At 38.4% G+C, this 21,638-nt stretch overlaps 1 protein-coding gene across 3 annotated transcripts in view; it reads right to left on the bottom strand.

Annotated features, from left to right (window-relative positions):
* The window catches only part of ST8SIA1 (ST8 alpha-N-acetyl-neuraminide alpha-2,8-sialyltransferase 1), a 138,938-nt gene that overhangs the window by 22,280 nt on the left and 95,020 nt on the right, over positions 1-21,638 (bottom strand). The gene's annotated exons all lie outside the window — the stretch shown is intronic.

Raw genomic sequence — 21,638 nt, 5'->3', positions numbered from 1 at the left:
TTAAGCTCTGCATAAGCTCTACAAAATGAGTTGTGAAAAGCCTGGAATTTACAATCAACCAACCTCAAAGCGTATATTCAGAAACAGAAGAGTCAACTCCAAGACCTGATTTACAACTCACATGGTGGGATGTGTATCATTCAAATGCCATAATGGGTGAATCAGATAGACTTATTTTACAATAGTATTTAATTATTTTTTTTTCTTTACAAAAGCAAAACTGTATAATTGTATAATCTAGATAAATTAGGAAATACAGATGAACAAAAAGATGAGCAGTATGTGCTTGATATAGAGTACATGTTCAGTACATACATGTTAAATGATAGAGAAGAAAAATAAAACAATAATCACACAACCATTTCACCATTCTGAGTTGACCTCTATTAACATAACGATTTCCATCCTCCACATACACCTCTAACAGCAGGATAAAATCTGCACACAATTCAGAAGGTCTGGCTTCCCTCCCTTCCCCCAACCCGCCCTCATCTTGCCTTCACCTTATTCTGAGGCTCCCATTCTTATTAATGACAAGAGAAAACCTTTTATTTATCATTAAAAGTAATTAAGTATCTTTGGAAGTAAAACAGTCTTTGGGGTAAGTATTCCATCCATTTAAAATGCAAAATTCCTTCAGAGCTGGTTTCTGCCCTTTCAGAAGGCCTCTCCCTTCTGGATCCTCACAGAAGCTGTCTCTAAGGTGGTATGGCTGATCTTTGTCTGGTCCTTGGGGCTCAGTCTGGTATTTCTGGTTTTTTGGACACCAATACTCAAGTCTGTGATTCCTACTCATGTCCCAGTTATTAATAATTGCCTTTTCCCAACCTTGGGCCCCTTCTTCTCTTAGTACCTTTAGTGTACTGGATCTTCCTACTGGAAATATGGAAATGGCATGATTCCCAAAATATCACATGCAGGCACAACTACATTCAGCCATTTTTAATTTACCTCCCAGCATCAAGCTGGACTCTGCTTGGGATGCCAGTCTTCCTGGAGAAGCACACAGTCCTTTCTTTCTTTCTTTTTTTTTTTTTTTTTTTTAAGATTTTATTTATTTGACAGACAGAGGTTACAAGTAAGCAGAGAGGCAGGCAGAGAGAGAGAGGAGGAAGCAGGCTCCCTGCCTAGCAGAGAGCCCGATGCGGGGCTCGATCCCAGGACCCTGGGATCATGACCTGAGCCGAAGGCAGAGGCTTTAACCCACTGAGCCACCCAGGCGCCCCAGCACACAGTCCTTTCAGACACACACCCTGCTCATCCTTGCTCCTATGCTCTAACTCTGAAATTTATACCATCGCTGGGAAAAGAGAAGATGAGGCAAGAGGGCAGATGTGGAATAAAGAAAAAACAAAACAGTGAAGAGAAGAATGGGAAACAACCAGACAAGAGGAGGAGTGGATAAAAAATATTTCCAAAAACAAATAGAAAGGTAAGATCAAGCAATCAAGAGCTAGTGTGACATAGTGTTTGAGATACAAAAGGAGAAAAGGAACAAAATTCTCTTCCCTCCCTAGTACTGATCCCATTATTCATCTGCCATGTTAAACAGAGATGGAGAGAGAAATAGCAAGGTGAAGAAAATAAGAAAGAAGAGGAGGTGAGAAGGTGTGTCTCACATGCTCTCCCCAACTTCAAGACCTAATTATACACTCATCGCATCTGACCTCCAAATTCTTTCAAGTCATGAACTGCAAACAGCCCTAAACAAAACCTCTCAGTACATTGCAAAAACAGTTGATTCTGTGGCTAGGTAAAAACAGAGCCTAAGAGTTAATTATATTACAAGTTGTTGAAAAGAGAACATCTATTTTCATTTCATGTTGTGATTCTCATGTTAGTGAATTGCATCAGCTATTAAAGTAAACCATTTTCCCTACTTACACCTATAATAGATGCAGGACGAAGAGCAATTTCTTCCAGTTCTGTCTTCAGTCACTGCCTGTGCTAACAAAGTATTTTGAGTAAAAAATTTTTAGCAGACATTCTCCTACCTCTCTAAAATATAGCTAATACCACCATTCTTCATCTACCATTAAAAAATGGGAAAGTAAAAAAACAAAAACAAAAACAGAACAGTGTATATAGTGGAATCATTAATAGCAGGCCTTTTATAATCACAATGTGTTAAGATATGAGACCAAATATATTTACATTAAGGATGAATTTGGAGGAAAAAATTAGTTTAGTATACATCTGTAATTGGGTTAATTTTATTTTCACGTTAGTCTGTACCTTTTAGCATCACCCGGAAAGATGTCTCCTGTAACGAGGGGAGGCAGCTAAGTCAGAATCTCTGAGGAAAGTCTTGTGCTAGGTCATATGCTGAGCTGGAAAGCAGGGTCCAAATAGATAGTTCGTTAAGAGACGCTTCCTCACAAGGGAAAATTGTACAAAAAAACCTTTTTGTTCTACTTGGGTAGTTTTATTTCAGAAACTGATTTACATTAGAAAAGCTTTAGTTCTCTAAAAACAAAACCTCTAATATTTAAGGAAAAGAAAGAAAAGACACTGAAAAATTTAAATGATTTTTGTCACAGTTGATGAACAGTAAAAGGTATTCATTCAAAATACCAATGGAATTTTAACTTAAAGTAGCTCTTAATGTGAAAGAAAAGTAGTATTATTGCTAGTTACCTAGGAAAAGACCATATGTACTGCATGTCCAAGTCTTACTTTTTTTGCAAGCAATTGTTATATTTATTGATTTATTTATTATTGATAAATAAAATTAGTTTCTTTCTATATTAATATGAAAAAAGATTCTATATAGTTATGGTGGTTTATTTTGTATGTCAACTTGACTGGGTCACAGGGTGCCCAGATATTTTAAATATTATTTCTTAAAAAATATATATAAAATAAAAAAAAATACTATTTTTGGTGTATCTGTGCAGGTGTTTCCAGATGAGCTCAGCATCTGGAATGGTACACTGAGTAAAGCGGGTTGCCAGCCCCAGTGTGGGTGGGCTCATCCACCTGTCAAGGGCCTGAATAGAATAAAAAAGTCAGAGGAAGGGAGAACATGGCTCTGCCTGACTACCTGAGCACAGACATAAGTCTTCTGCTCTCACACAGTGATGTACTCCACCACTTCTCAGGCCTTCGGGTTTGGGTTTGATCTTACACCATCGGTTTTCCTGGTTCTTAGTCCTTCCGACTTGAACTAGAACTACACCACCAGCCTGGGTCTCCAGTTCGCAGATGGCAGATGCTGGGACTTTCTACCTTCCATAACTGCAAGCGCCAATTCTTTATGATAAATCTCTTCATATAAAAATTATAAAAATATATCTATAACTTCTACTGGTTCTGTTCCTCTAGAGAACCCAAATACAGAAGTTATGTACTTGAACATAAATACTGACATACTATATACATAAAATATATGTTTATCTATTTACTTATTACATAGACAAACACATACACACCTAAATTTATATCTAAATTTACATCTAAACTGTGCTATCTGTACTTTTCTACCAGCACCACAACTCATGACTGCTGTAAAAAAGTCAAGTCTAAAGGGAACATAACAATCTTTTTCTGGATTTCCTTAAACCTTAAGACCACATAATAAATAACAATGGATATTTATTTTCTGTCCATTCATGTCACTGACTCCTGCACTTAGTTAACAAACATTTGTTTGCTTGTTTTAATGGAGAATGAGGCCTATAAAATTACTTTAAGATCACTGTAGAAAAAGTAAAATGTATACTTAAGTAAAAATCGCCCATAGTCTCACACAAGTTTTAAGGCATTGATGTATTTCTCTAGAGTGTTTTGTCTCCAAATATTTTTTACATAATTGAGATTATACATTAAATATGCTTCTATTTCATGCTTTTTTAAATAAAAAAAATTAAGTAGAAATATTTCCAAAGTCATTTAAATATATTATTTATTTATTTATTTATTTATTTGACAGAGAAAGAGAACAGCAGGGGGAGTGGTAGACAGAGGGAGAAGTAGACCTTCCACTTACTGAGGAGCCTGATGCAGGGCTCGATCCCAGAATCCTGGGACTATGACCCGAGTGGAAGGCAGACACTCAACCGACTGAACCACCCAGGTTCAGTTAAATGACCCTCCAAAGTCATTTAAAGTCACTGGATGCATTTCGTGTATTTTGGGTGTTTAGAGTGTGGCAAATATACAGACTGGGTCACAGAATATCCATTCCAGCCTCCTTCTGTATCTTCCTCTACTCAGCAGCTGGAAAGCTAAAATTCATTTCCCAGACTTTTTTACAGCCAGGGTTCTAGTTGTGATGTAGGTTCGGCCAAGGAGGCATCTGTGGGTCTCGAATTCTGAACAGAGTTCAGGGAGGAGAGAGACGGGGTCCATGTTTCAAGTGAGCTTGTGGCTCAAGTAGGAGGAGTGCGGAGCCAGCTGTTGGAGCTGGGGCTCTTCAGTGTGGCAGGAGGCTTCCTGATTCTGCACTCTCCCTGAGCACGGCAAGTTCAACCATGGGGCTTTGGAGCTCTTCTTCACTCCCTTGTGTCTCACCATCCTCCCCACAACTCAAAAATCTTTTGAAATAAATCCCTTTATGCTTAAACGAGCTAGAATGGATTACATTCTCGGCAATAAATCCTCAACAATAGAGTGCTTCTAATTGCTCAAGATAATACTTAATTCTTTGATACTTTTTTTGATTTCTACTTCTTTATGCTTTATACATTTGAAGATTATTACTTTGGGATTGACTTTTAGAAGTGTTATTGCGAATTCAAAAGGGAGGAACATCATTAAGGTTCTTGATACATGTCAATTCTTTTGTTTTTCTAGAAGAAAGGTTGCACTAATTCACTCTCCCATTATTCTCCCACGAGAAGATACACCATCACTGTTACCTCTTCTCTTTATTTTTGCTACTTCAATAGTTAAAAATAGCGTGCTGCTGCTTTAATGTAAATGTACTTCATTATTAATATGGCTGAACACTTCTAACTTCGTAAGCCATCCATCTGTATTTACTCCTCTGTGACTTTTCCACCCTCATATCCAATTATCTCCTGAGACTGTGCTTTTTCTAGTTGCACACTATCTTTATATATGAAAGAGATTCACCCTTTTTATTTTTATACCTGATGAGTATTTTACCAAATTTTTGTTGGTTTTCAATTTTGTTCATGTTTTGACCAGAAGAAATTAGAAATTTTTGGATTCAAATGTATAAAACATCCTTATATGATTTCTTCCAGCAGAAAGTACTGCATACACTCTCAGAAAAAACTAAGTATTCACATCAATGCTATTTTTGGTGTTACACTGGGTTGAATAATGTTGACCCCTCCCTCAAATCCATGTCTACCCACAACCTCAGACAGTGACCTTGTCTGAAAATAGGGTTTTTGTGATGTAATTAATTAAATTGAAATTAGGTCACAGCAGATCAGGATGTGGCCTAATCCAATGACTGTTACCCTTATAAGAAGAGAAAACAGAGACACATACAGACACACACAGGGGGAATGCCACATAACAATGGAGACAGAGATAGAAGTGATGAGTCTACAAACCAAGAAATGCCAAGGATTGTGGGCCCCCACCAGATGCGAGGAAGAGGCAAGGAAAAACCCTTCTCTAGAAACACAGAAAGAGCATGGCCTTGCCCATACCTTGTTCCCCATCTGCTAGCTTCCAGAGTTGTAAGAGTAAATTTCTCTTGATTTAAGCCACCCAGATTGCATACTTTGTTGTGGTAGCCCTAAGAAGCTAATAAAAAGAGTATAGATTTCATTTTGGTACACGGTCTGAGATGAAACTTAACAGTTTTTTTCCCCAGATTGTGAACTAACTGGTCCAACTGAAGCCAGCCCCTAAAGGCATGTCAGAGTCAATTGCACACCTTTCTTTCCGATTACACATTTGACATCACATTGGTAGTCTGAAATTAGCCACGATGGCAGAAGTCATACCATAGAAGTCATCGAACTACAACTCAGGTCTTTCCTCTCTACCCCTAGAGCTGGTTTTAAAACGTGTACTGTTTCAACCTCTCTGCATTTTTTAATTACTTTTGAATTATTATTCTTATACTACAAATTTCTTATTCTTTTGTAGTTGCCGTTTAGCTGCAGTACAGATACACATATAACATGTTAATATCCAAGTAATTCAAGAAGGGTATTTGACAGGAGCGCCTGGGTGGCTCATTCAGTTAAGCAGCTGCCTTTGGCCCAGGTCATGATCCCAGGGACCTGGGATAGAGCCCCACATCAGGCTCCTGCTCAGCAGGGAGTCTGCTTCTCTGTCTGCACCTCCCTCTCCCCATGCTCTCTCACCTCTCTCTCAAATAAATAAAATCTTTAAAATAAATAAATAAATTGGGTCTGATGGTGGCTTCATTTTTTCTTTCTTGATTTTTCTTTGGAAAACCTATAACCTACATGTTGGGTCTCCTTTCTTTTTCCTCCATCTTTTGTTTTATTATATTCATCTTTAGGTTTTTTTCTCTACATTCTTAAAGTTGAAATATTATAAACTTTACTTTCTGCACTGTAACTCTGCTCTTTGCTGCGTCCAATGTGAAATTTATTGCTTTCTTTGCAATTCTGCCTGCTCCCAGCTATCTCCCTTTTCAGTTCATTCTCAGTTCTCCTAAATGCTCCTTGCCCTGAGTAGGTAAATTCATATTGAATTTATATTGAAATTCGGACTTTGGAAAAAAGACTTTGGAAGTTCTTCTTTTATTCCCTTTGGAAAATTTGTTTTTTTTCCCCTCTAGGTCTTTAAATTGCTTTCCCTCATGTTGCAGAATGTTTCAGGGAGATCTATACCAAATTTTTTAACATTCAAACTTATTTTTCTTAAACAGTAAACAGAGAGAGAGAGAGAGAGAGAATCATAAAACCTGATCCAGAACAATATCTGACTACAGAATGGGTGCATGGTGTCTTCTAACCCACAGTTACTGATCATTCAGGTATTTCTACATTTTCTTTCTTGGATTGAGACTTACAGAGAACACCAAACTGTTGAGCTCTGAGCCTGGTTGTTGAGCTCTGAGCCTGGTTTTTAGTGTCTTGCAAGCATTCACCTCATGGTTCTGCTGGATTAGGGAAGGATCTTTTACTCCAACTGTTCTGACTGCTAGGGAGTCATACACAGGCTTCAGTTCTTCTCCAGCCAATGATGGAGGTAAAAATTGCATCTCCAGCTGGACTATTCTTAGACTTCTTCCTTATATCCTTCCTCCTTGAACATCTTCCTAAAGCTCTTACACATCACCGTGTGCAAAGTACCACTGCATCTCCCTGTCACTCTCTACGCATGGCAGTTGTATATCTTGTGAAGTATGGTTCCCAAGTGGATGAAGGAAGAAAAGAACTGCTGGGGAAAAGGGCTGGCATGACACTATCGAGCTAAGAAGGGTTCACATGACTTTGGGATTTTCTGTGTTTCTTTGCTAGTAGATAGAGTGGGGTTGACTCATAGTCTTTTCCCATCTTCTTCCCAGATTTCTGTGCTATTCTGGTTCAGCAGTCTTAGTTTAGGATTATGACTCTCAATGCAATTCCCTCCTCACTGCAGTTAGTGGAAATTCCCTGCAGATTCTAGCATCTGGTTTTCTCTTATCCTTATTTTTCAGTTCTCTTATGAATCTTTGGTCTATTTTTTTTAATTTATGGTGATTTAATTTAAGTTAGAATAGAGCATTTTACCAGAATGGCACATAATAACCCAGTTACTTGCTGAAGACTGACTCTGTGTCAAACAAAAAGATAAAAAAGGCAGAGTCCAGCCTTTTGAAAGCTAAGCCTTGTAAGAAACTAGGAGGAGGACAATTTAGGCAGAAGGCATCACATGTATGCAAAGGCCCTGGTGAGCATGGTCTTTGGGGAGTGATGGTGGAGTTTGAGGCAAATGGGGGGGAGCAGTGGGGTGGTGGTGATCAGCTGTGACTTATTAAGAAAGTAATGAGGAGCCAGGCAAAATTCTAACGTTGGATTTTAGAAGACAAATATGTATGGTAGGGGGTAAAATGGATTGAAGGAAGATCTTAGGACCCCATTTGAGCTCTGGCAAGGAACTGTTATGTCAGGGCCTGAACGAGGCCCAGTGACAGCGGAAATAATGAGACAAGACAGAGTTCATCAATAACGTGAAAGTAATAGCGACAGCTGAGTAGATATGGATGATGGAGTGAGGAGGTGCAAGGGTGACTTAAAGGTCAGTAGCCCCTGCCTGCATGGATGGTGCTAATCACTGCTACAGGGACAAGGTAGATCTGATTAATTCGCTTTGGGGACATATTGAATGTGAGGAGCTTCTAGAGACAGCCGGTTGACACACGGTTGTCTGAAGCACAGAAGAGGACCAAGGCCCAGGATAGATCTGTACTAGAGGTTGCTATGGCTGAGGGTGAAGTATAAAAACTTGGGATGGCCATATAGAAACTGATTATTCTACTTTATGCTAATGTAGCAGGCTACATTGTTCAGACTGGGTTGTTGTGGTATTACAAATGCCAAAAAACCATGCTTGTTTTTCCCCAAAAGAAGGCCAACGCAAGAATAAAGAGAGCTGAGAGGCAACAATGGGGAACACCAACATTAAGGGGATAGATGAAAGGAAAACCACCAAAGGAAGCTAGTAACAAAGATTGGGACACAAGGGAGAAAAGAATTTCAGGGGAGCAGAAAACCACAGGACAGGATTAAGTGCAGCAGAGGTCAAGTAATGTAAATACTAATAACCAGAGGTTTCAATCTTCTAGGGCTTTAAGCCTCTATGTGCAAACATTTCTTTAATAAGAATTATGTTCGAACAAATAATAACGGAAAGCTCTTGCACGGTAGCACAATGCTTCTAATGAGAAAACTTTTTCATCTAATGAGAAATTGTATTATGAACCCTTTGCCTTCTGGGCTTTTTACTGCTATCAGGCACACTTATTATCTAGCAAATATTTGAAAAAGTACAGTTTTTTCGTTTCACAGAATTTGCTGCAATGAGGAGATGAGATGGAACCCCAGAAGGAGACAACCTCCTAAGAGCCTCTGGTCTTAGAGGACAGAAGTAGTTGGGGCTTTGCAATTCGGAAAAATAGTCTGTTTCCCATTAGTTTTGTAAAAACTGTCATTATTGTGGCCTCTAGGAATAACTATACATACAAATGGTGTGATAGAAACAACACTAAAGATTACTTTTTAGGAGTGCGTGGGTGGCTCTGTTGGTTAAGAGTCAGGCTTCAGCTCAGGTCGTGATCCCAGGGTGCTGGGATCAAGCCCCACATGGGCTCCCTGCTCAATGGGAAGATCTGCTTCTCACTCTCTCCCTCCCCACTGCTCGTGCTTGTTTTCTCTCTCACTCTCTCTCTCAAATAAATAAAATCTTTAAAAAAAAAATAAAGATTCCTTTCTAATCCTTTGCTTAAAATGCCTCCCCAAGACCACCAAAATAGTCAAGGTGTCTGCAGTTCCTTAGGTAGAGAATTATTTTAATTTGCTGAAGCACTTCACAAATTATCCTAATTTGCTAAAGGACTTCATTTCCTTCAGGTAGTACCAGTAAAACCACTGTTGGGGGGGGCACATTAACACACTATCAACCATTAATACTTCAACAAAGAACCACTCATCAAATGACTTATTATCATTTTAAGAAGAAAAGGTAAACACTGGGGATTGAAGAGTAGGAATCAGAGGGCCTTGGAACCAAGAAACATCACATCACCCAAAACAGGAGGAGGGGGTACCAAAATGGGGAAAAAGGCCGATGTAAAGTAGAATTTCTCAGACTTTTTTTTTTTTTAAACCCTTTAACCTCTTTAACAACCATTAAGATCTCTTGGGTCACTGCCTTTCCAGATTCTGATGTTCTTGTCAAGGTGGGTGTGACCTTCTCTAAGAATCACAGATCTCCCACAAATCCTAAACAACCCCAAAATACAAAAAAACGAACAAACAAAAAGGTTGCTGAGCTTGGCTTCCTATAATTTGAATAGTGAACATAATAGGAAAAATCCTTAAATTTTTCCAAATATAAATATTTAAATATATAATTAGATTATAATACTGCATATGCTTTCCCAAAGACCCCAGGCCCGGCTGGATATCCTGTCCTGACATTCCAACTGCTCCACCATCATCACCACTTTCACTAACACCTTCACACCTGAACAGGTAAGAGGCAAACAACTGACCAAATTAATTAATATAAGCCGTTTTTTTTTCCCTGAGCTGAAAGAGCATCACCAAAAAATAGTTGTTACAGACTGAAACAGAAATTCAAGGTAGAAAAATAAGCCCATGTAGGAAGAAAATGCCTGAAAAGAGAGGAAGAAAGCATAAGAATCTGGGATGGCCACATAGAAATTAATTCTTCTACTTTATGCCAGTGTAATGGGCTACAGTGTTCAGACTGGTTTGTTGTGGTATTCCAAATGTCAAATGATTAAAAGTCAAGAATAAGAATCTTTTGTCAGTGTTCTGGTTTGAAAGCAGTGAAAAAAACTGCTTATTGGAATCAGCTACTGCTATGGAAAGGAGCTGCTGCTAGGGCCATACACAAGAACCACAAAGAGACAGGAAACCTACAGGATGCCAACAGGAAGAAAAAAGGTCCCTCTTCCTTCTCCAGTCTTTGTCTAGTGCTCCACCGGCACTACTGGAAAGCCTCATGGGGAATGAGCTGGCAAAGGAAAAATGTGATTTTGTAGAGTCTTGGTCCAGCATCACAAAACGGGGTATAGGAAAGTGGGTTGTAGCTGAGAAATAATAAGCTATTAAATGACACAAATGGTAAGGGTGGAAGCAAAAAAAAAAAAAAAAAATTGTTGGGAGCCTACTGCCATAATTCAGAAGAGAAATCACGGCGGTTGGGACCAGTGTGGTGGCAGTGGAGAAAGCAGGAAACAGTTACAATGCTTGAAAGGAGGTTCCTCATAATTTGGTCTTGGATTTAATCAAATGTGAGGTGTGCGAGAAAGAGATAAGCTGAGGAAGACTCCAAGGTTTTTGAACTGAGTAACTGGAAAAATCAAGTTTCCATTTTTTGAGATGGGAAAAATGGTAGAATACATGGGCTTTAGAGAAGGGAAATTAGGAGTTCTGTACTCATTAAGTTTGATACTCATGTTAGATATCCAAAAAGGTTAGCCAAGCTGGGGATTCTGGAGATAAAGAAATAGATCCTAGGTGCCGTACACATTTAGGAGTCATTAGAGTATGGATAGCATTTAAAGCCATGAGACTGGAAGAAATCCTGTAGGGAATGAATAAGAGAGAAAAAGAGAAGTTAACGGATCAATTCCTTCACTCCAATGTTTACAGGGTTAGAGATGAGAAGAAGTCAGCAAATCTATCAAGAAGTAGTGGTTTTTGAAATAGCAGGAGAATCAAAAGTATTGACTTGGGAGCTAAGTGAGCAACATGAATTCAGAAAGAGAGAAGGATCAGATCTATCATGTGGGGCTAAAAGGTAAAGTAAGGTGAGAACTGACAGTTGACACTGCAGTTGACAATGTGGAGTTAAATAAATAGCTTAAGTACTTTCTCCAAAGTAGAAGGACATGAACTCACAGACTGAAAAGATCCACTGAGTACCAGCACAGTGAATAAATCAGGCCAATAATAAGGCACACCCTTATGAAATTTCAAAATCCTGAGGTGGGGGCCTGAGGGAAAGGGTATGGGAACGGGAAAAAAGAGAAGACCAGTTTGGAATGCAGGGAGAAATAGAAATCCAAGTCATATATGAAAGACCAGGAATGAGAATGACATCCATTTTCTCAAAACCACGCTGGTTCTAGAAAACACTGGAGGAATGCCTTCAAAATGCTAAAGGAAAAGGATTTCCAAAGTAGAAATAAAATCCGAGCAAAAATACCCATCAAGTATGAGAGAAGAATAAATATAATTCCAGACATGCAAGGTCCCAAAACTTTTAGTTCCCTTGTACCTTTCCCTGGGAAGCTATAGGAGAATGAGCACCACCAAAATGAAAAAATAATCCAAAAAAGACGATACAGGTTATGTGAATTAGGAGATCCAATAAAGATAAAAGGTGAAGGGAATTCTTAAAATGATGGTGAAGGAGGATTCTAGGTTAACAACCTTGCATCAGGTAAATATTAGAACATCTAAGATTCCAGGACTGAAATTCATTGTTGATACTGCTGAATGCCATTTAAACAGCTGGCTAAGATTTGGAAAGTTTTAATACAAACAGATACATTTTAAAGACAAGGAAAAGAAGAAACAAGACGGGAACTTGTACTCAAAGGGGGCTTGGGATTATCAGGTGAGAGCAGGCTTCCTTCTTACCACTTCTGTTTTCTCAGGTAAGTAGAAAGCAAGGTTATTACCTGAAGGAGATGAAGGAGGAGGAGGTGTTGGGGTTTGATGAAGGGGAAGATATGGTACAGTCATCTGGAAGCAGGCAAGTGAAGGCACTTGAGAAATGCTGTGGGAGAGCCCATCTACTGATGGGCAATTCTTGGACGTATGTGAAAGAACTAACTAACTGCCCCCTCTCTGGATTGTAAACACATCTAACAGGAGGTGATGGCAGCAGTAAAGACCAGAAACTATTCCAATATGAGAAAAAAGGACACCAAGCAGAGAGTGTGGCTCCTGAGTGTCGCGTGGTCACTATGAAGAGAAGGTCCATGCTAGCGGAGAAATGGCAGGAGGGGGCCAGAGGAGGGGACCCCTGGTGCTGGAGAGGTGGCTTGAAGCAGAGGGCAATGACTTGGCCTCATCTGAACGAAAGTAATTGGAAGAATTTAAGGAAGAATACCTCACAGTTAAAATATCATGAGATAATTTAGTTGTGAGAATTGACTATAAAAAGCATAGAGGAAAACAGAAGCAGAGAACCTGGTAAGGGGTAATCACAATTTATCTCGGAAACGAGTAATTGCTTTTTATCCAGATGGGAATTGGTTAGGGGTTAGTTAAAGCTACCACTACAAGCAATTATTTTGTGATGGGCTGCTTCTGTTTTGCACAGCTCTGAAAAACAACTGGAAATAGGAGATACTGTGAATTACATCTTCATAAAAAGGCTTTCTGTACTAACTTAGAGTGGCCTGTGGTCTTTTTCCTGCTGGTTCATCATGTGTAAGTAGTAATCTTATGGCTTCCTGTGGTGTTTTTTTTTTTTTTTTTATTGAACGTGTATTCTTCTACTCTTTTGTATCTCCTGTTGCCAGCAGAATATCGTAACATAGTGTCACAAAGTCAGAAATCACTTTTTTTTTTGCCTCCCACTGAGTTTCACCCAATTATTTCTAAATCAATAAATCCTCCCTTTCCCTTTTAATAAACGGTCAAGTCATTTACGGACCTCTTAGTTTTCTCTTCTCTCCTTCCTCTTCAGAACTCTCTGAGTTGCCCCTAGGTGGCATCTCCCACTACTTCCCAAGAAAAGAGAGTCCAAAGGCCTTGGTTCAGGCCAAGTCAGCCACTTCATCTCTGACTGAAGCGCATCTTTCAACTGTCACCAAAGCTCTCACTGAAAGATCAGGACGACGTGAACCCCTGCCCCACTTGGCTCTCCTCGAGCCAGTCCCCTGTACCTCACAGATACGCGCGTCTTCCCATCTTCTCTCTTACATGGCTCTCTTCCTCTAAAGGGTGGCTCCTTTCTCTTCTGATTACTTAAATTTCTGAGTAACTAGCAGGTATCATTCATTTAAAAGACATTATATTTCATCACATAGAAGATGCTATCATATTATCTTCCAGTAACACAAAAACAAAGAACACAGCTGGAGAAACCAGGACTTGGTGTTTTTACAGAAGTGCTCTGGATCGTCCTGCAGAACCCTCCGTTTGTTGGCACCTCCTTCATCCACGCGGAGGAACTGAGAGATTTTTGTCTTCTTTTACTTGCAGCCTTTGGCATGTGATATAGAGAATCGCTTCGCATCCAGCTTCGCAACCACTTCTGATACAGTTGCCCCTCTTTGTGGGTAATTTTCTTCCTTCTCATTTTGCTGCTTTTCAAGAAAATATAGAATGGTTTCCATCATTTCCCTGAAATAATAGTCTGCTTCTAAATCAAGCTGGCCACCCTACTGTTCTGTTTCCATGTCTTTTTTAATACCCAATAGATATTCCAACTTTCCAGGGATATTTTAAATGCCAATCAAACTTGATCTGTGCAGTACCAATGACGTACAAATATCAATGAAGATGACAGGACAGGAGCAGCTCTGACCAAGGTTCTCCTCACTCAGACAGTGTCAACTCTGCTTCAGCTCCTAGGGGCTCAACAGAGGCTCTAAAAGGCAGCTCAGTCTCATAGATACTAAAATATAAAAAAATGATACATCTCATAATCAATAAAATACAGTATTTTATTTTGTGGGCATCCCTCCTTCTGCTTTTCCCTTCACTAGCACCTGTAAGAGTAATTTATTAAATATGCAATCTACCCTATCAATTTATATTCTGCCCATGCCCATCGTTTACACCACAGCTCTGGTTTTTCAGACGCTCTCCTTCTCGGTTGTTGCTGTGTGTGCAGGCGTCACACAGAGATCCAGATATGAGAGCTAATAATGGAAACTTACGTCAAAATGCAGATCATGATTCAGAGATCAGCTGAACGCTAAAACTCTGATTTAAGAAAAAAATCCTTCTGTTAAATTAAGGCAATTTACTAATAGAAACTTCTAGAGGTGTGTTCTTATAATTCAAGTTGAAAAGCAAACATTTTTTCTATAAAAGTATATAACATTATTTTAAGCAATATATAATCAAATACAAGTATAATTAATAATTTCAAAACTATATTCTATTAAATCCACATGGTTCATATGCTCCAGTAAAATTAATTACAAATATAAATTTCACAATAAAGTAATTTTCACAGTATAGAAATATTCATATACATACTAATAATTACTACCATCTTACCCTTTTTTGTGAGGATAATTAATGAAGTTCGTGAATAGCTGAACAAACTTAAATTACTACATACATAATGAACTCCATGAAATGGAACTGTTCACAGATGGACCCCCACCATCTTGCCCAAAGAAGCTCTTAGCACATGTGGAGTTCAGTAAGATAATTAGCCAGTTTCAGACTTTACATTTAAGACTGCCTCCCACTGTTAAGCTTGAATACGAATGCCTGGGCTCTAATGAAGTATCTTTGTGAGTTGAGAGGGTGTCTCCACTTTCCAAAGGGGCATGCAGTCAGTACAAGGGTAGCACCTGCCAGGATTTCAATTGAATATTCCTGGTAGAATTACATTTCCAAGGCCATCTCTGCCCTTAAGTGCCATGATTCAGAGTACAGGCCATACTGATCCCAGATGAAACAGTCCCTCCACCATTTACACAAACACACACATACATAAAAATGCCTGGATAGATTAGAAATCTGAGTAGTAAGAGAAAGTGAGAGAGAGAGAGGTCATGGGAAATAATATTAGAACATATAGTTTCCAGAAAACCATTTACAACTGATTTTAGACATTTCAGTTCTTTTCTACCAATCTGTCTAAGGTTCCCAAAGATGTCTCTCCTGCTCCTGCACCAACCCTCCCTCCTCTAGCCCTTCAATATTTATTCCTTATCTCCTCTCATTTGGCTCATCCTAGTGGTTTTCTACTTTTCTACTACTCACATTCAATTCTGGAATCAGCACCATGCCCCCAAGTCTTTCCCTAACTCCCAGCAGGAAAGAGTTCCACATGCAGACAGCATACTTGCTAAACAAAATTCTGGTACCAACTGTTAACAACATTTTTCCTATGCAGAGAGTGGTTGACTAACCTATCTGAGATCACACAGCCAATGCCAACCCACTGGTTTCCAGAAATCTGCCTTCACTTTTTCCTTTCCTTCCCCTCTAACTAAAACTCACTGACATTCTGCTGATTATGAAAACTGTACCACTGAAGTACATATTAAAAAGAAGGTTGAGGAGGAGTGGTTAGAGATTTTAAGTATGGTGGTGCCAATATAAATCCTGTGTAATGATTCCTAAACTGGTCCTCTTGCTGAGTCCATGCCCTAGTGTTTTATCACTGGGATGCTACCCATTCTCAATGGGCCTGCATGAAATGACCAGGAGAATTTAGGCTACTCTGATATCTATTTACTAAACACTATCTACTTACTTAAAACACTTCAGCTTTGTGTAAAACACTTCAACACTCCCAATTTATGTGATGATGTTTTCCGGTACTTCAGTTGTGGCTCTTGTTTTGACACTATAAGTCAAAATCATATATAAAGATAAGGAACTATTATTTCATGCACGTGAGGTATGTTTAGATTTGCTTACATGCTTACCAATATCTTTGCATCCCAGCTTTTCCTTCTGAAGTAACATTTTTTTTTTTCTCCTGAAATACAACCTTCGGGATTTCTTTCTTTTTTTTTTTTTTTTAAAGATTTTATTTATTTATTTGTCAGAGAGAGAGAGAGAGATCCCAAGTAGGCTGAGAGGCAGGCAGAGGCAGAGAGAGAAGCAGGTTCCCTGCTAAGCAAGGAGCCCAATGTGGGACTCGATCCCAGGACGCTGGGATCATAACCTGAGCCGAAGGCAGCCGCTTAACCAACTGAGCCACCCAGGCGTCCCTCTTCGGGATTTCTTTCAGTGAACCTCTATTGGTGGTAAATACTCTCCACATCTGTTTTTCAAAAAGGTTTTTTATTTTGAAAAACAATTTGCTGAGTACACCTCTCTGTGTTGATCATTTCTTCTCTTAGTACTTTGAAGGTACTTTTCCACTGCTTTCGGACTTCCACTTTTACTGTTGGAGGAAGTCTGCTTTTCAATTAATTATTCTTTTGCAAGTCGTCTGTCTTTTCTATCTGGCTGCTTTTTACAGTGTCTTATTATCTTTAGGTTTGCATTTTCTAAAATTTAGCTGACAATGTTTGATGCTTCATGTTTCCTCTATCTATGGATTCTGTCATTATTTAATTGTAAAAAGTCCCAACTTTTACCTCTCTTTTATAATTCCACAATTCTACTTTAATGTAGTCCTTCTCATCCTATCACCCATGTTTGTTATCTTGCTTCCATATTTTCTGTATCTTTTATTCCAGCTCACCGATTCTCCTTCAGCTACTTCGAATCTGATGTGTGCTCATTTTAACAATCATCTTTTTCATTTCTAAAAGTTCTACTTAGTTCTTGTTCAAGCTTACCTAGTTAATTTTGATATTCTCTTATTGACTTACTCTACTTACTTTTTTCTATAAATATTTCATACTTAGATACTGCATCGGACATTTCCAGTACATTCTCAGGCATTTATATCTGTAATTTTTCATTTGCTTTTTGTCTCCGAGGACTCTCAGGGTTAATGGTTTGTGTGCATTTCAGTGTTTGCTTATAAGCTTAGTATTTGTTTGAAAGTGATACATGGGAATTCTGAGAGTTTTCCTCAGAAGAAATCTGTGTTTCTGTTGGAAACCAGGGGCTGCTAATGACATGGGATCACATTAGGTCCCTTATCAGGGCTTAAAATGGGACACACATTAGTATGGTAGGTCCTGAGCTTGGTTTCCAGCGCTTAGCATTGACATCACAGTTTTGCATCTCATGGTTGGCTTTAGTTTTCTGATTTTCTGTTTTGTAGGGTTTTTTAGTTTGGGGGAGAAGTGTGCAGAGGGGAGAGTTCCTAAATTTGATGAGCCCAATAATATATTTGAAAATGTGTTTTATCCAAGAACAAAATGTATTCCAAAAGGAGAGTCCTCTTGAGTAGCTCTGCTGGGTATCAGTCAGAACAGCTCCTACTGGACACACTTACATGATCTCATTTACACCATTCAGCAATCCTCAAGACAATTTCATTCTTACCTGAGAGACGGGAAGTTAAGAAACTAACGTTACATAGCCAGTAAGTAGACGCACACATTAGTACTGGCACCAGAACTTGAACACCAATCCATCTACAGCCAGACTTGGGCTCCTCATCACTACGTAATATTGTCTCTCAGACACAAATTCACGAAGATCTGTACCTTTCCAGAGGCATCTCTTCCCTATCTTCTACTTGCTCCCTCCAGTTCCAATTTTAGTATCTGCTTTTTAATTCTCTTCTATCATGACAGACGTTAGACTGAATGGCTATCAGAGGCTGCCAAGCCTTGATGCAAACACTGATAAGCTGCTCTGAGTTTGGAGAGAAAAGAAAAAAGAAGTCATCCAGCAGAACAGATACGGAAGTTCAGGAACATAGTCTGAGATGTGAGTCATATAGAATTTCAAAGAGAAACTGCTATAATCTTCTTTAGACCAAATATTTTCCTCAATTCTCGAATTATTTTTTAAAGTACATAAATAAAATAAATAATTGTTCTCCCTGCTAATATCACTACACTGGATGAAGTCTGTTCCAGTTGTATGGGAAGAGATTACCCATATTTGATATTTGATATTAAGAACCTCAACATAAATACTGGGATCTCATATCAAGTCCTCCTAATGAATTAAAAGTTATGCATTTGCAAATTTTAAAATGTTAACTCCACCACTGACTTAGACTCCATTTATTCTGAAAACTTTGTTTCCTAATTCATGTCAGCTTAAAAAAAAGAGAGTAAATAAATCTTCTCACCTAAATATTCCATTAATACTGTTTTGAAATATCTGTTACTAAAAAAGTCATCTCATCATCCTAAGACCATAAATATTTTAACTTACACCAAAGGAAAAAAAAAATCTCCTTTTATGAGACAATTCAAACTATGTCATTCAAATTTGGTTTGTAAAATTTGGCTATTTATTCACTTACTCATTCATTCCATACATATTTGATCTGCATATCTTGTATGCCAAACAATATGCTGGGGGCTCAGGAACACAGATGAAAGATTTCTGACCCCAAGCTACTCACACCTATACTAATAACACCTCTGATATGCTTATATGGAAACACACACACAGATTCTGCTGCTCTTTGCTAGTTGTAGCAAATAATCATTTCCCAAGTCGGAGCTTCAGAGTTTAAAAATGAATTCTTAATTTCATAATAGGACAATCTATTAAGTTTCAGTTTTTATCTTTAATAATCATTTACTCTGATATATACTGGACTCCTGCTATGGACAAATGGCTAATTGAGTTTTCAGCTCTACTGAAAAACCATTTTAAAATAAGCTTTGAGAACTCTCATCTCTATTTTTACATCATGCTACTGTAGAATGACTCAAGCTCGGCCAGTAAGTTTTAAACATTTGTGAGTAATGGAACCCATGGAAAATCGGATGAAAAAATGCACATGTATGAAATTTTTGTATACATTTCAAAAGTGGTTCAGGGAACCCCTTAGGCCCTGGTACAGACAATTCAATAGGACCATGGCAATGCCTGCTGACTGTGAGCAACCTCAGGGTGTAAACTTCAGTCACGTCTCATTCAAGTTAGTACTTCTTGTCCCAGAGCAGATTTCAAAAAGTATTGTTGAATGAGACCTTAGCAACACTGTCCTCAAGAAGCTTCCATGATTATCTCCCTCTTCCCACTAAACTTCCAAATCCTCAACTTCCACTTACATACTTTTCTAAAACTTACTTGCTCAAGCCTAATCTTTCTAGGCGACTCTTTCCCAGACTCTATGTCCATAATTTTCCCTCCTCCACTTCACAAAAGGCATACCTCCTACCACCCAAATGTTACAATGACGCATTGTCCCAGAGTATAAAAACCACTCAGGCCAGATAAAAAAAAAAAAAATTCCAAGATACACAGTGTCTGAGGGAGTGTCCCTTGAGAAAGAGCAAAAAGATCCTTATAAGAACTACAAGAGGTCATACCTCATTTTATCCAGGGGATAAACTCTTGGCAATTCCCATACTTTGTTTACATGTTGAATAATTAGAATTCAGAGGTAAGATGATTATATGGGTTAGATATTAACACTTATACTTGAATTTAAAAGGGATCAGCTTTTTTTCTGACAGAAAGCTCAACTTACGAATTATTCCGACAAAGTACACTGAGGACATGTAACATCCAAAGAGCTAAATCTGCACTTTTGAGATTTTGGCAATATATATGTAAAGCATATGCACAAGACAGAATACACTGAAAGTACATACTTGGTGACCATTTAAGCTGATGCCAAAAATTTTAGAGAACTTAAAAACAGTCAAGGAAATAATGATGGGTTTTTAAATTTTTTTTTAAGATTTTCTTTCTTTATTTTGAGAGAAAGGGTGTGCAAGCAGGGGATGGGGCAGAGGGAGAGGGAGAGAGAGAGAATCTCAAGCAGGCTCCATGATGAGTGCAGAGTCTGATGTGCGGGGCTCTACCTCACAACCTCAAAATCATGACCTGAGCCAAAATCAAGAATTGGACGTTCAACTGACTGAGCCACCCAGGCACCCCTGGATTAAATTTCTTAAATAAGAAAATTGAAACTATAAATGCACTAGAAAAATATAGGACAACAATTTTTTCAACGGAAGGGATGTGGGGAAGTAAGATCAAAGAAAGATTTTTTTAAAAAGAAGCCATAGAGGAAAAGATTAACAAATTTCATTGCATAAAACATATTAAATTTTGAAAGAACAGCAGTTAAAACATCAATGATAGGTTGGAAGAAAATATTTGCTACATATACAGCAAACACATCTATAACATAAACAGTTAACACCTCTAACATAAACAGTTCTTATAAACCAACAGGAAGATATTTTTTAAAAAGAAAAATAGCAGAAAATGAGCAAAAAATACAAGAAGGCAATTCACAGAGAAAATATTAACAGTCAATAGTTACTCAGCCCTTGCTGTAGTCAGAAAAAAATGTGTAGTAAATAAAAAATAATATATCATCTCTCGCCCAATAAATTGCCAAAAATTTTAAAAAATGAATACTACATGATGTTGTTTTTAGGACTGGGAAACAGGCAGTCTTATCCTTTACAAAAGAGAAAGTAAATGTACATTTTGGAGAGGTGATTTCACAGTATCTGCCAAAATTAAAAAAAATGTTTGGTCGCATTTCTGGACATCTTTTATATGGGAATGCTTACTTGTGAACCAAAACAGTGCAGCATTGCTTATGAGGTGACACACATGTGCAGTCACCTGGGTACGACTCCCTTGGATGACAAGAGCCTGAGCTCACCACATCTGAGATTGCAGTCCTAACTGCTAGCTAGGCAGGAGAGTGTTAAGGCAACGTTTGACTTCTCTTTTCACAGAGATTGAGTCATTCTCTACACTGAGCAATCCTTGGAGAAACAACCCATAGTTTACTGATGGGCTCTGTCAACTAGAGACCAACCCCCAAAAGCTCCCACAGCAGCTGTCGAAGATCTCCAGAATTGATCTGGGAGCAAGAATTTTCCGTCTGCTCTCCCAAATCTGATTGAACGCAATATAATGTAATGTAATATCGTCATGATTATATATTCCTATATATTCTGACAATTTTGCTATTTTCATGCATACATATGCAGTGGATGGGGCATTTTTGTTTTTATTCTTTAACAAAACTACTATTAATAGTAGTGCCAATCAAGGAGTTGGGAATAAAGCCAGCAAGTTAGAAAGAAGAAATGAGTAAGCAGGTGATTATATCGCTTCTCTGAGTGAAACAACGGATTCTCATGTTATTTCTACCATCTCTAAAGGCATGAAACAGAATCCCAGAAGAAGCATAAATAGTGTTTGGATTCCCATAATCCTGCTTAGTTTATT

The sequence above is a fragment of the Lontra canadensis genome, unplaced genomic scaffold, assembly GCF_010015895.1.
Source record: "Lontra canadensis isolate GAN:19392208 unplaced genomic scaffold, GSC_riverotter_1.0 scaffold9, whole genome shotgun sequence".
Classification (NCBI taxonomy): domain Eukaryota; kingdom Metazoa; phylum Chordata; class Mammalia; order Carnivora; family Mustelidae; genus Lontra; species Lontra canadensis.
This window is presented reverse-complemented; position numbering and strand designations above follow the sequence as displayed.